Genomic DNA, 14661 nt, shown 5'->3' on the forward strand with positions numbered 1-14661 from the left:
GCCAGAGGAAAAGACAAAATGAAGGCGGATGCCGATCCCATTGACCAACTGCTGCGGGCAGTCGAGGCTTTGAAAGCCGGGGGGATGAATAAACAACAGATATCCGCAGTTGTGGCAAAAACTATGGAGGATGCTTTCGCCACTCCACCTGAGGGGAGTTCAAGTCAGTCAGAAAATCGGGATAGGCCCCGTCATGCCAGAACAGTTCCTCCTGTTCCCAGCCCGGCATCCGGGAAAGATCAGAAAGCTAAGGTGGCGCCTGCCGACCCTTTCGCTTGTGCGGCTAGTAAGAGAGCTCAGACTCCAAAGTACCTGCCCCGGGGGCGCAGGACCTTTCATGCTCTCTACATGCCCCTATCTAAGGCACTTCAGATCCTTGCCGAGAGAGGACACCTTAAACCTTTGGAGCCTCGGCCTCTCCCGAAGAATCTCCCTGTTACGCATGATGATGCCCAGTACTGCGCGTACCACCAGTAGACAAGCCATGCAACCGACAATTGTTTCCGCCTCCGTCATGAGGTGCAAGATTTGATCGACAATGAGGTTATCCTCCCGCCCACCTCAGCCAAGTCCATTACCACCCAGTTATTGGATTTTGATGACACAGATACTGCAAGTATGTAATCAGAGGGTGAACCACCTGCGGGCAGCATTCGGTATATTTTTGGTTGTGGCGTCTGGCACGCATTTTTGAGCATCGGTAAAACCGAGTTTTCTAAATTCTGGCTTGGGTATCGAGTCAGTCTTTTGTTTTGAGTCTGTCTCTTTGTTTTGAGTCAGTCTTTTTGCTTAAGGGTCTACCTTGTTGTATCGAGTCAGTCCCCTCTGTATAGAATATCGGGTGATTCTGGGGTTGTTGCCTCGAACACCGTTTTGTTTTATAATTACCCGTTTTTGTTTTTTGAGTCTGTTCCTGCCGAGGGGCCAGTTATACCAACAAATCTGAATGAAACAGCTGTGGTTATCTCATTTTCACACTTGCTTCTAGTATAAGTTAATTGTGTCAGTGGACTTGAATGGACTGACAGTACATCTCGCCTGCTCTCCTGCGCGCCAAACTCATTGCATTAACCTAAGTTTTTCAAAAACCCCTTTTAACACTGCGGTGATAAAAACGAAGAGGAAGGAATTCCTCGGGTTTTGCGAAATTTTGGTCATTTTGAGAGAAAGAGAAGCATGCTAAGCCTTTTTTTAATGAATGAAACCATGCTTGTCAGCGTGAGTACTGGGAAGGACCCTGGCTTGATCCAGATTGGTTCCACACTATCTTTGGCGGGAGCGATTTGTCGCCTTCTTAAAAACTTTCAAAAACAAATGTTTTGCACGGCCCTGTAAAGACCTGTGTGGAATCGTTCCTGAGATTGTGCAGCCTAGGATCGCTCTCAGCCTCAAGATTCGACCTGTTTGTTTTGAACCACGAACCCATCCGGAACATTCAACGGTCAACTGTCGGAGGGGGCCCGTTTGGCCAGTTTTGAAGCAGCCCTCGAGCAAGAGGCACCGAAGTCGAATCAAAAGATTAGATCTCACCAGAAGAAGCTCGTGAAGCAACCATGACGGGTTCTTCTGCAAATCATTGCAACAGCCGTTCTCCTAGATACAGAGAGGCTTCAATTTCAAAAACCATTTGGCATGGACTTGTTACACTTTTACCCTTTGAGAGGCTCGCTGGGCCGAAAACTCGGAAGGGCGGCCCAGGCAAAAGTTAGAGAAAAAAAAAATACAAAAAAAGAAAAGAAAAGAAAAGAAAAAAAAATGTGAAAAAGGAAAAGAAAAAAAAATGAACAAAAGAAAATGAAAAGAAGCTCGTAAGGTCGAAAACCCGCATCGGGCACCTTGGCAAAAGTTAGAGCCTGAGAAAGTGAAGGTTAAAATACCCGAGTGTACCTTAACCGGAACTACGTAAGGCTTGATTCTCATGTTTAGGATATGTAGGCAACTTCATCCTGAAGTCCAGCCCCCAACGCTTTCATAACGTCTCGGTCCATGCAATGGTTTCGACTTCATCCCAAAGTCTTGTCGCCAACACCTTCCAAGGTGATTGTGTCCATATATCTGTTACAACCGTCTTCGTCATCTCTGTGTCCAAGAGTTCGACCATCACCAATGAAGACTGTTTGCGGACTGCTGCGGCACCATCCAAACAAGGGGCAACTTTCCGTTGCCACGAGTCGTCTTGAGCTGCCATTCAAACCAGGGGCAACTTTTCGTTGCCGTGCAGCGTTCTTCAAGCCAGGGGTAATTTTCTATTGCCTCCGATCCGAGGTTGCGTATCTCAAAGAGTAAGTTCCATGCTCGTCAAGCATCAGCCGTTTACAAAATAGTTTTTGAAAATTTTTACTGAGGTTGACTGTTTTCTCGAAAATTGTTCTATTTTCCAAAACTGGATCATTTTCTTGGACCCAAAAAGGAAAATTTTCAGTGCTTATAGCCTGACTTGCATGGCTTTCAAATCAAAAATCGAACAAGTACGTTAATCCGACTCTCATCTTAATCAAAACTGTTTTAGTAGAAAACCAAAACAAAAAATGGTCAAAATGATGAACTAGGGGCACAGTTGAGTCAAGTGTTCTGTCTTTCCCCCGTCGTCAACATACTTGCCAGGAGGGCACTCTACCCGCCAGAAGAAATAGCTGTCAGCTAGTGGCATCAGGCGTGAACCCGCAACTTCCTATTCATCCATTAATCACCTTGGGGAGGGACGAAAAATGAGAGAATAAAGAATAGAGAGGTGTAAGTTGAGAGAAAAAGCGAGCCAAAGGGTTTTGAGAAAAAAACCGAGCTTGAGTGCCAGAGTGATGTGAGAATCACAAATGAGAAAAGGGTGGGAAACAATACCCAGAGAAACTGGCTCCTCGTGATTTGAGGTCCCCCGTCTTCGTTGACGCGTCTGTATGTCGTGTCTTTTGTTTTGTTTACCTCAACCTTTGTTTTAGGTCTCTTCCGAGCGTGTCTCGTTGTGTTTAGGTCGTGTACCCCTTTTGTTTGAGTCCTCCCCGCTGTATCCAGTTGCAGGCTCGATACCCCGGTTAAGAAAACCCCTTTTCTGAAAGTTAATCGTTTATGCTCAGAGTGCTGTGCCATTCTCTACATCTGTGCGAAGCAAAAGAACAAAAAAATTGGGGCATCTGAGCATGTTTCAACCCTAGCCGGTTTCACCTTTGAAGGCCGTCTTGTCTGATTGGGCTGTTGTGTATAAAGTTTGCTGTGCGCAAAATGAACCAAATGCTGTGTTACGGGCTGTATGCAGATTAATCCCCAGTAGAGTAAGGGTTGTGTGTCCAGAATCAGGCAGTGGGTTGCTTGGGTTATTTTGTTGTTGGCTGTTTAGTTATCTGATTATTACCGTGCAAGTGCTCAATTTTTCAGACAACAGGTCAATTTCATTCACATTGAGGTGTAATATGGTGTGATACGATGCAATGCATGAGATATGTAAATGTAACACTTTTTAAGCAAAAAAGTTTGTTCATTTCATTATCTATCTTTTTCAAATACACAAAGTTTCGAGGAAAACAAAAACTTGCCTGAGGCAGTACAAAGTATCCTAACTACCAACAAAAGGGAAAAGTACAAGAGAGGAAAAAACAACAAAAATCTGTATCCATGTCAAGCGACTCCGAGGGCTATCGGTCTGTCCTAGTCCTCTTCCTGGACGACGGTCCAGGAGCATCATCAGCATCGCCGTCAGAGCCCGAGCTAGTGCCGCCTCCGGTCTGCTCCTCCAATGACTCCGCCTCCGACTCGTCATCATCATCATCGTCATCATCAGGAACGGGAGCCCGCGAACTACTCCCGACATGAGTGTGCCCCGCCTTGGTGCGGGGGAATACTCTGCCCTCCTCATCTCTCCCTCGGGCGGTGTAGACGCGCCCGTGGAGGGGGACCTCGCTGCTACAGTTCGGACTCGCGATTTTTGTTGTCGCGGTTCTTAATCTGAACCAAAGAGTCCAAATCTGGCAAATCATTTTGAGAAACAGATTTTTGAAAAAGTATTGCCAAACATGGATTGCTTTGCCAGATACAGAGTCGCCACTTAAATATTTTTTTTTTTTTAAATGGGCAAATTTAGGAAACCCTGACTCGGTGCCGAAGGCCACATGTCCGTCATCATCGGAGTTGTCTCGGCTCGGGAGCTTGGGTACGATCGGGGAAGGTCAGCTATGAGCACCCCCTCTCGCCCGGTCTGAAGACCGGCCTCTACTAACCGTGATATCCAATTTTGAAAACGTTATGTGTTCTTAAACCGGTTATTAGCCTAGAATTACTATGTTGTGCGCGCAGCAAACAAGTATAGACCAAATCGCCCAAATTGGAACAAAACATTTCATGTTTGTTTTGAAAATGGTTTGCTACTCGCAAGTAGGCTAAAATGCGGATTTTGCCACCCTCAAGTGGGCTTTTAGAAAAGATGATTTTGCCACTATCTAGTGGGCTTAAAACTCACAGTTTAAATGCATTATTCCAATTTAGGTAATTCAACATTCATCCACAGGCATTCAAAATAGTTTATCTCATATAAGCACTTAGCCGCATGGCAGGCATATTGTCATGGCAACACTCACACACATGCGGGATGCTAAAGCATAAATACTTACATCGTACTCCGTGCCAAAATAGTAAACTAGTCAGCAAACATGCATGTCCTAGTTCATGTTAAAAATGGCTAATGCATCACATGCAAAAATGCGATCTAGGCAGGCTCGGCTAACCCTAAACATGGCATGTGAAATGCGATCAACTACCACATATTCAATTTGTGAATTGAAATACAGATGCAGTTAGCGTGATGTACCGAGCCTAATGTATGCAATACAAATGCATGAATGCACGCATGCATAGCATAAGGTATGCTAATTTCAAAAATGCCCTAATCTACCATCATAAGCAGGTAAATAAAAGGGAAGAAAGAAATGGGGATTGGAAGACATACACACACTCACCCACACTTATTACATCATTGCCCTCACTCGGAGGGTCCAAATAAATATTACAGTCCCAAATAATAAATGAATAAAATTATTACAAAATTTCTAATTAATTAAAGGGGAGAATGCAAAAGAAAGAAGAGGGTGGCCGCAGCCTTTGCCTCGGGATGCGCGAATGATGCGTGCTCGAAAGCCGTCTCGCCTGAAAAACCCGTACCATGTCTCCGCCACCTCTGTTTACACTGCCCTGTCTCTCTGAAAATTGTCAAAGTCCTGGAGCAGGTTCCTCACACATTGCAGAGCACCACCGGCCAGGCAGAATTCCCACCGGCACTCCAGAATTTCCATCGGCTGTTGAATTGATAGTCGGCACTTAAAAAAATGCTGGCCGGCATTGAATTCTGCCGGTCGGCAAAAACTTCCTGCAGAGACAGTTTTGACAGCAAACAAAGAATAGACAGTGCATGGCATGGGGCTCTCAGGCACATGTAAGCATGGTCATATTTCCTATCATGCTTTGAACTCAAGGAAGCATGTCCATCGATCCCCGAACCATCAATGGTGCATGGTGGCTCAAAGAATCAAATTTGCCATTTGATATAAAGATGCATGCAACAAACAAAATGAGAACCGAAGCCTTATCAAGTTGGAGTCAAAGGCCCCCGGTGACCGGAAATCGAGGCACATTACATCACTTGAAGTATGAATGTTCCTCGATTCCCGCACTTGGCTTGACACCCCAAACCAAGCAAATGCAATGCATGTAATGCAAACATGACTCAAAATGCAATATGATACCAAGATGCAAGATACAACAAGTACTATGCAACCAACATGACAAATGTGTAATGCCAAGCATACAAGGTGCAAATGTGGTGCAAACATGGACCAATTTGGGAATGGGATTAACATGCTACAAGGCTTAATGAAGCAACCATGCGACAAACATGGAACAAGCATGCAATGGGGCCTTAAGCCATAAAGGGACAGACCTTAATCCGCCCCAAAACAGCGGCCAAAAGATGTCTAAAGGATGGACTAATACTCATGCTAACAAGCAAACTAATGGTCTCAAGGTTAAAGCATAAAAAGAAGGCATTTCACCCCCACCAACATGACCTCTCACGGCATGATTAAAACAAGTAAAAACAGAATTTTTACAGACCAAAATAGGGACCCAAACCCTCCTAATATGGCAACTAAGGTGACTCCCAAGAGGCATATGCATCAAGGCTCAAATGTAGGCATAAGAGGGTACACCCTCAAGGCATAAAAGAGGTCATGCATGCACACATACAAACATGATTCTTGGACTAAAATGTGGTCCTAAATGATGTTAACTCATGAGGGTGATCATAACCATGCGTGCTAGAGGTCGACATGCTCAAAGCTTTCAAGCCAAAATACATAGCACCTATAACAAACATGCCAAGCATGACCAAATGGATAACCAACAGACTTTAAGCATGGAAAAACAATACTAAAAGCTTCATGGAACTAAGCCAACACACACAAGAATCATGGCCTAATCATGAGATGCACTTCTAAGCAAAATGGAGCAATACAAAGCAAGTACTGCAAGCATACAAGGAGGCACAAATCCGGCCAAAAACAGAGGTTACATATGACCTAAAACACCTAAAAAACTTCTGAAATGAGGCCAAGAATGATCAAGCACACATGCTACCCTTTTAAGCCCAAAAAACAAGGAAACAAAACAATGAAGGGAGAGGGGTGTCCCTCCCCTATGCAAGACTTCAAACCACATTTTTTAACACTGAAAATCAACTGGTTTTTAGTGGTGAAAGGACCAAAACACTAAAGTGAACAAAGCCTTACCAAAGAGGCACCAAAATGGACCAAACAAGGCCTAGAAGGGTGAGTTTGCACTCAAACCACAAAACGACCTTAATGAAAGTTCTAAAGCATGAAAATACAAGCCCTTTTTATGTTATACACAAGAGCTAAAACAGCAAGCAAGATAGGTAAAAAACTATTGCGAGTTTGGGGAATATAAAGCAAGATGCTCACCCTTGAAGAACCCTTGAAGAACAAATGGTCTAGCCCTCTTCTTTTGATCAAAACCAGTCCAAAAACTCAAGAATCAACCCCCCAAGTTCCTCAATCTCGGAGTAAGGTGTAATAGTGTGTGTAATGGTGCAAAAGTAAGGTAAAAACCACCTTTAGGCCAAGGAAACACACACAAAGGAGGGGAGAGAGGGAGATATAGAGATAGAGTGTATCTATATCTCAAAGCTCTGGTTTTTGGTTCCAAAATTCTAACCTAGATCAAAGAGGAAGACCCTTCCTCTTATAAGACTCCCTCTTGCAAAGCTTATACGACAAGCTTGCTTAGAGGGAGATCCCTCCATACACGTGTATGGAGGGAGGCAGAGTTGGTGCCAGCTATCACAGCTGGCACAAAATATCTCCATAAAGTGGATGAACAGTGGTCGGCTGCCCAAAAATGTCATTTCGACAAGAAAGAGTGCCGACCAGCAACAAAATATGCCGACCGGCAATAAAATGTGCCGACCGGCAACAAATAGTGCCGATGGAAGAAAAAGACCAGCCGGTGGCCTCTAGCCACTGCCGGTGGTGTGTGGGGATGCCTTACAAGGCCTTCCCTACCCCTCCAAGGCAAAACATAAGTGTTCGGTGTGAAACCAGACACTAAACGGTCAAGTTCGGAGATCCTGAGGCAGGGCGCGCGAGCCGGGACTTCCGGGAACTCCAAACGAACACAAACATGGATAATCACCGAGTGTTCAAACGGTGACGTCCAAGTCTTGAGGACGGTCAAAAATGGGTGTCTACAGTTTCCCCTCTTTGACAGAACTCGAAAGTCATAACAATGACGGGAGTGGATGTCAAAGCCCAGAGACGACCCATTTTTGACAAGGCCGAAGACTTAGACAATCATGCAAGACAAACAAGATATGCGCCCGAAGGCAGGGGCAAAATGCAAGACAAGGCACAGAGCCGGACATAACTTATGATCATGCAAAGAAAGCTGTAACGAAGCACACATGCGACAGTTTTAAGCTGGCATACATCAAACTACACTACAATGCAGAAAGGATGTAAGAGAATTATGCAATTCTCAATACGTCTCACTCGGAGGATACAATACCTGTGCAGCTCGTCTGGTCGCACCAGCCTCAAATGAACCGTACATACAATATCGTGCCTGAAAAGAAAACAAACTTAACAGGTACAATATCGTTAGCAACATACATAGTAGTATACTAGAAATGCGTGACAGCGCAAAGCAAGTGGGGAGTATAACAATGCTGTGGAAATACAAACATGTAAGTGGAGCATGCGGTCTATGCCGGCAACGAATTCGATCATAAGCATGCGGTCTACGCAGGTAATGAAATCAACAAATTATGCGGTCTACGCAAGCAATACATGCGGTCTACGCAAGTAATGAAATTGAACAATGATGCGGTCCACGCAATCAAAGCATGCGGTCTACGCAAGTAATGAAATTGAGAAATATGTGGTCTACGCAATCAAAACATGCGGTCTACGCAGGTAATGAAATTGAACAATGATGCGGTCTACGCAATCAAAGCATGCGGTCTACGCAAGTAATGAAATTGAGAAATATGCGGTCTACGCAATCAAAACATGCGGTCTACGCAGGTAATGAAATTGAACAATGATGCGGTCTACGCAATCAAAGCATGCGGTCTACGCAGGTAAAGAAATAATGCGGTCTACGCAATCAAAACATGCGGTCTACGTAGGTAATGAAATAATGCGGTCTACGCAATCAAAACATGCGGTCTACGCAGGTAATGAAATAATGCGGTCTACGCAATCAAAATATGCGGTCTACGCAGGTAATGAAAATAATAATGCGGTCTACGCAAGCAATACATGCGGTCTACGCAAGTAAAGAAATTGAACAATAAATATGCGGTCTACGCAAGGAAAGAAATTGGACAATTATGCGGTCTACGTAAGCAATACATGCGGTCTACGCAGATAAAGAAATTGAACAATAAATATGCGGTCTACGCAAGTAAAGAAATGATTACAAACATACGGTCTACGCAGATAATGTAATTAACATGCGGTCTACGCAAGTAAAGAAATGATTACAAACATGCGGTCTACGCAATCAAAACATGCAGTCTACGCAGGTAATGAAATTAATAAATATGCGGTCTACGCAAGGAAAGAAAGGTGTTGTTTACACAGCATGATTGAAACAATTTGTAGAATTCACAAGACATGAAAAGGATACAGGGCGGGACATTCTTCGCATGCATCAAGCATTGTTCGCAGAAGTTGTGGCCTGAGGTCAACTCGAAGGTTCACATTTCAAAAGTACGCGTCCTCGCATGTTTTTTAAAGTAACGAAGGTGCGAAAACGCGTCGTTGACCCGAACAAAGGTACGGAAGGTGCGTTGACCGCAAGGGGAGTTTCATTGGTATCAATTCTGATACTTCGCTTCTTTGTCACTCTATGCTTTACCTTCCTTTTTACTAGTAATTTAAGCACATTGCACTGCCTCGGGCAGGTTTTATTCTTTTTCAAAGTCACACATTTTGCAAAACACGTGATAGGAATGAAGCAATCATTTTGTTCAAAAGGTGTTGCATTTGTAAACTTTATGTGCATCGCATCGCAAAGTATCATGCCACAGTGTGAACGAAATTGAACTCATCTTGAATGCTGAAAAATTCGCATCGTAATAATCAGGTAGTGAACCGACTTACAACTCGATAAGCAAAACAAAGATGCGATGTAACCAAACAAACGCGAGTACAACTCGATAAACAAATCAAGAGCTCAAAGAGAGCGAAATACAACTCGATAAGCAAATGCACAATGACTGGCAAGCAGACAGGTGTGACCCCGCAAGAATTGATCACCGGGGGAATCGGAAGTGGTGGAGTTCCCCAATGCTTAGCATAAACGGCTCAGGAAAACGGGAGGAAGCCCACCGGCCAGGGGTGGAGGCCACCGGCCGTAAGGAATCGCGGCCGGCCATCAAATTGATCCGTCGGCACAAAATTATGGTCGGTCGGCAAAGAGTTTGGCCGGCCGGCACTAAATGGAGGATCAGCAGAATGCTGACACCTGTCCCCCCACTCAGCCTTATCTTCTACAAAAGATCACAGCCTCGTGGTTTTTCTCATTTTCACACTGATTTGCTCCAATGGAAGAGTTTCTTGCTCAAAATCTTGCAGCTTGGATTGCTAGCTTGGATGGCTCGGAAAAAGTGAATTTCCGGGGTTTCGGCATAAATGCACTATTCACTCTGGGTCGTACCCCGTTGCACCTCCTGTTTCTCCATGCTGCGGCAAGGTTCTGGAATCCAGTGACGCATGTCTTTAGCTTCGCTGGGCAAGAGATATGTCCTACTTTCGAGGATTTCCGAGCCTTAATGGAGTCCGAATGCGACGAAGAGCTCCTGCCCCAACTTAACTTCGGCCACGCCCAATCCTTAGGGCGAATGTGTGGACTCAGCATGCGTGATGCTCGGTCTCTAATTTGCGACGGGATGTTGGACATTCTGAGTTTGGCCAATCGATTTTCTGATGCTGGTGATCGTAACAACCATCACTGGCAAGGCTTCCGGCGATACGCCCTCTGTTTGTGCATGCTATCCCATTTTCTATTTGTCTCAGGCTCTGGAGGGGCTAGTGTCCGGTTGATCGAGGTTGCCCAAGGCTTGAGGGAGGGCAAGAGCTGTATTGCTATGACTCTGGCCGAAACATTAATGGGCTTAGACGCCTTTTACCGCCATGAGACGACCAGATTAGCAGGAAGTCCACTACTACTACAGGTAATGTTTCCCATCCAATCTCGCATTTATGTTTTGCTCGCATCACTCGGCCCTCAAGCTCGGTCTTTTCTCACAAAACCCCATCCTCACTTTTCTCTCATCGCACATCTCTCTATTCTTTACTCTCTCATTTTTCATCCCTTCCCAGGTATGGCTGATGGACAAGCTACAAGTTGTGGACTCTTGCCCGGCATATTCAGCTCGCGGCTACTTCTTCCGGCACCGTCTAGTCAATGCCTTGGATGAGGGATGGTGGCTCGCTTGGATGTGCCCTTGGCTAAACCTTCCGGTGATGAGTTACAATATGCCTCGGCAAACTGGGATTCAACTGATTGGTCTCACTCACTGTGTATTCTACTTCCCATTTCGGATTCGACGCCAATTTGGCCATGATCAGACCTGCCCGCCAGAGGGGATAGAGTATCCTGCTGCATTCCCAGCCCGAGGCGCACAACTTGCTTGGCAGGCCACCGCATGGAGGATGAGAGAACTCCTGGCCCCCGCTCCTACTTTCAGTTGCACTTTGTCTGATGAGTGCATGGATTGGCTCAATGAAGAAACACAGATCGGGCCCAGCTTGGCATCAGAGGCTTCGACCAGCTCTGGGAGGGGGCGCAGGAACACCTGACTTGACTATGCCCCAGATTTATTGCTTTATTAGTACTTTCAAGTTTTCTTTATGAATGTAATAAAAAGCAACTTCAATTGTATGCAAGAGCAGGAGAACTCTATTTTGAAATCAATGAAATTGAAAGTTGTGGCACTGAAAATTTTCCGCCTTGGTCCAAAAATGGTCAAACTTGTAAAAAGATTATTTGAACAAAGTCAGCTTTTATTAAAACTTCTCAAAAACATTTCTGATGTGGATCAGAACTGGACACGCCTGAGATCTATCACTGAGATGCACAACCCTAGATCCCTGCAACTGGAAAGTTGCCCCTAGTCTGAAGAGCGCCGCAGCACTGCATAGCAACAGAAAGTTGCCCCTAGTCTGAGTAGCACTGTACTGGGGATTCCAACGAATGCTGATAAACAGAGATGACCGAGATGATCAAATGGACAAAGTTGATCGGGGAAGTGTTATGGCTGAACTTCAGGATGAAGCTGCCTATGTATCCCAAGGATGGGAATCAAGCCTTACGTAGTTCCGGCTTAGGTTCGCTCGAGTATTTTCACTCTCCTTTTGCGCTCTAACTTTTGCCAAGGCCGCCCTTTGCGGGTTTTCAGCCTTGCGAGCTCAGTTTTTATATTTTCTAATTTTTTTGTGCTCTGACTTTTGCCTAGGTCGCCCTTTCGGGTTTTCGGCCTAGCAAGCCTCTCAAGGGTAGTATTTCTTCAACTTGTCCATGTTGATCGGTTGGGAGAATTCCAAGCCATCTAAGTCCATCAGAACCACAGCTCCACCTGACCAGATAGCTTTGATGATGTAGGGACCAGTCCAATTGGGTCTGAACTTGCCCCTCGGGTCGTGGATGGGAGCTCGGTTGTCCTTGAGCACCAAATCCCCTTCCTTTAGATTTCTGGACTTAACCTTCTTGTTAAAAGCCCGTGCAATTCTGCGTTGATAACTTTGGACGTGGTACAGTGCTTTCAGCCTTCTCTCGTCAAAGAGCATGAGTTCTTCAACCCTGCTCTGCTGCCAATCTACCTCAGCTATCTGACACTCAGCCAATACCCGTAAAGACGGAACTTCAATTTCAATAGGTAGAACGGCCTCCATTCCATAAACTAACGAATATGGAGTCGCTCCGGTAGAAGTTCTAATTGAAGTCCTATAGCCCCACAAAGCAAACGACAACTTATCTGGCCAATCTCGGTAGGTCTCCACCATTTTCTGCAGTATGTGCTTGATGTTCTTGTTGGCGGCCTCAACTGCTCCGTTGGTTTGCGGCCGGTACGTAGATGACTTATGAAAAGCCACGTTATACTTTTCCAACAAGTCGACCACTTCTTTCTTAAAGTGGGATCCATTATCCGAAATGATCTCGTTTGGCACCCCGTAGCGACAAATGATGTTGTTTCTGATGAACTAGGCGACGTGCGACGCCTTCAACACCGCATATGATTGGGCCTCGACCCACTTTGTGAAATAATCTATCGCTACCAGGATATACTCATGTCCGTTCGACCCCTTCGGGGTAACAGCTCCGATCACATCAATTCCCCAGACGGAAAATGGCCACGGGGACGTCATGTTGTATAGCTTGGACGGTGGGATGTTCATACGGTTTGCATGGATCTGGCATTTGTGGCATCGCCGAACAAAGCCGATACAATCCTCTTCCATGGTTGACCAGTAGTAGCCCTGTCTGAGGATCTTTCTGGCCAGCATTACTCCATTCATGTGCGCACCGCACTCCCCTCCATGGATGGCCTCCATTAGGCGCTTCGACTCTTCAGCTTCTACACAGAGCTTATGCATTCCCAGATGACCCCTTTTGTACAGCTTACCCCCGCAGATGATGAACTGAACAGCCATTCTTCTAATGGCCCTCTTATCCTTGGCACTTGCCCCTGGTGGATACGTTTCCTTTTCTAAGAAGTTCCAAATATCGTAATACCAGGGGTTGTCGTCTTGAGCCTCATCTATGGCGGAAATCGACTCGTATGCTGGTGCAAACTTCTGATCGATGATGACTGGACGCATCCGGACTCCGGACGGGATGTCTATCATGGAAGATAGAGTTGCTAGTGAATCTGCGAACCTGTTGTTCTCTCTTACTAGGTGGGTGAAATTTAACTTCTCAAACCGAGGAATTAACAAATCCAAGGTTTGGTGGTAAATTATCATCATTTCCTCCTTGACTTTCCAGTCTCCTTTTGCTTGAGACACAACAAGGTTCGAGTCCCCAATGACGTCCAACCGTCTTGTCCCTAGTTCTAGGGCTGCTTCCAGACCAGCAATACATGCCTCATACTTTGCCTCATTGTTCGAGACTTTGAACTGGAGCTTGAATGCTAAAGGGATACGGGAATCGTCAGGCGCTATCAGCAACACCCCTATCCCATACCCATACTGGCTTGACGCTCCGTCAAAGTACATCGTCCAAGTTTCATCCTCGACGTGCAGAATGGATTCATCTGGGAATAGGTACTCAACCGCTTCATCCCCCTCGACCGGGTGGTCGGCAAGGAACTCCGCTACCGCTCTTCCTTTCACTGACTTGCGTGTTACATACTTCAAGTCGAATTTAGAAAGCAATAGCAGCCAACGGGCTAGCCTACCCGTAAGTGCTGGTTTCTCGAAAAGATATTTGATGGGATCCAAACGTGAAACCAACATTACAGAGTGAGCTAACAGGTAGTGCCGCAGCTTCCTGGTAGCCCATACCAAGGCCAAACAAGCCTTCTCCAGTGGTGTATAGCGGGTCTCGTAATCCAGCATCTTCTTGCTCAGATAGTAGATGGCCCTTTCCACTCTGTCCCCCTGACTCTTGCGCGAGCATACAGCCCATGGTGGTCTCAGTTACCGAAAGATACAATATCAACGGTCTCCCCGGCTCTGGCGGTGACAACACGGGCGGGTTCTGTAGATACTCTTTGATCTGTTCAAATGCTGCTTGACATCGGCCGTCCCATTGGAATTTCTTTCCTTTCTTTAGGAGACCAAAAAGTGGTTCACAAGTCAAGGTTAATTTAGAGATAAACCGTCTTATGAATTGCACTTTACCCAGAAAGCCTCGCACCTCCTTTTCAGTCCTCGGTGGTGGCATTTCTAAGATGGCCTTGATTTTGGAAGGGTCGACCTCGATGCCCCTTTGTGTAATCAGAAACCCTAGCATCTTCCCTGCTGTAACCCCAAAAGTACACTTCTGGGGATTCAACCGCAGCCGAAACTCTCTGATCCTTTGGAAGAATTTTTGTAAGGCGGTGTAGTGGCCTTCTCTTTCTTTGGACTTGACAATCATGTCGTCCACATACACCTC

The sequence above is a fragment of the Camellia sinensis genome, chromosome 11 (assembly GCF_055761805.1).
Source record: "Camellia sinensis isolate YWXY chromosome 11, ASM5576180v1, whole genome shotgun sequence".
Taxonomy (NCBI): domain Eukaryota; kingdom Viridiplantae; phylum Streptophyta; class Magnoliopsida; order Ericales; family Theaceae; genus Camellia; species Camellia sinensis.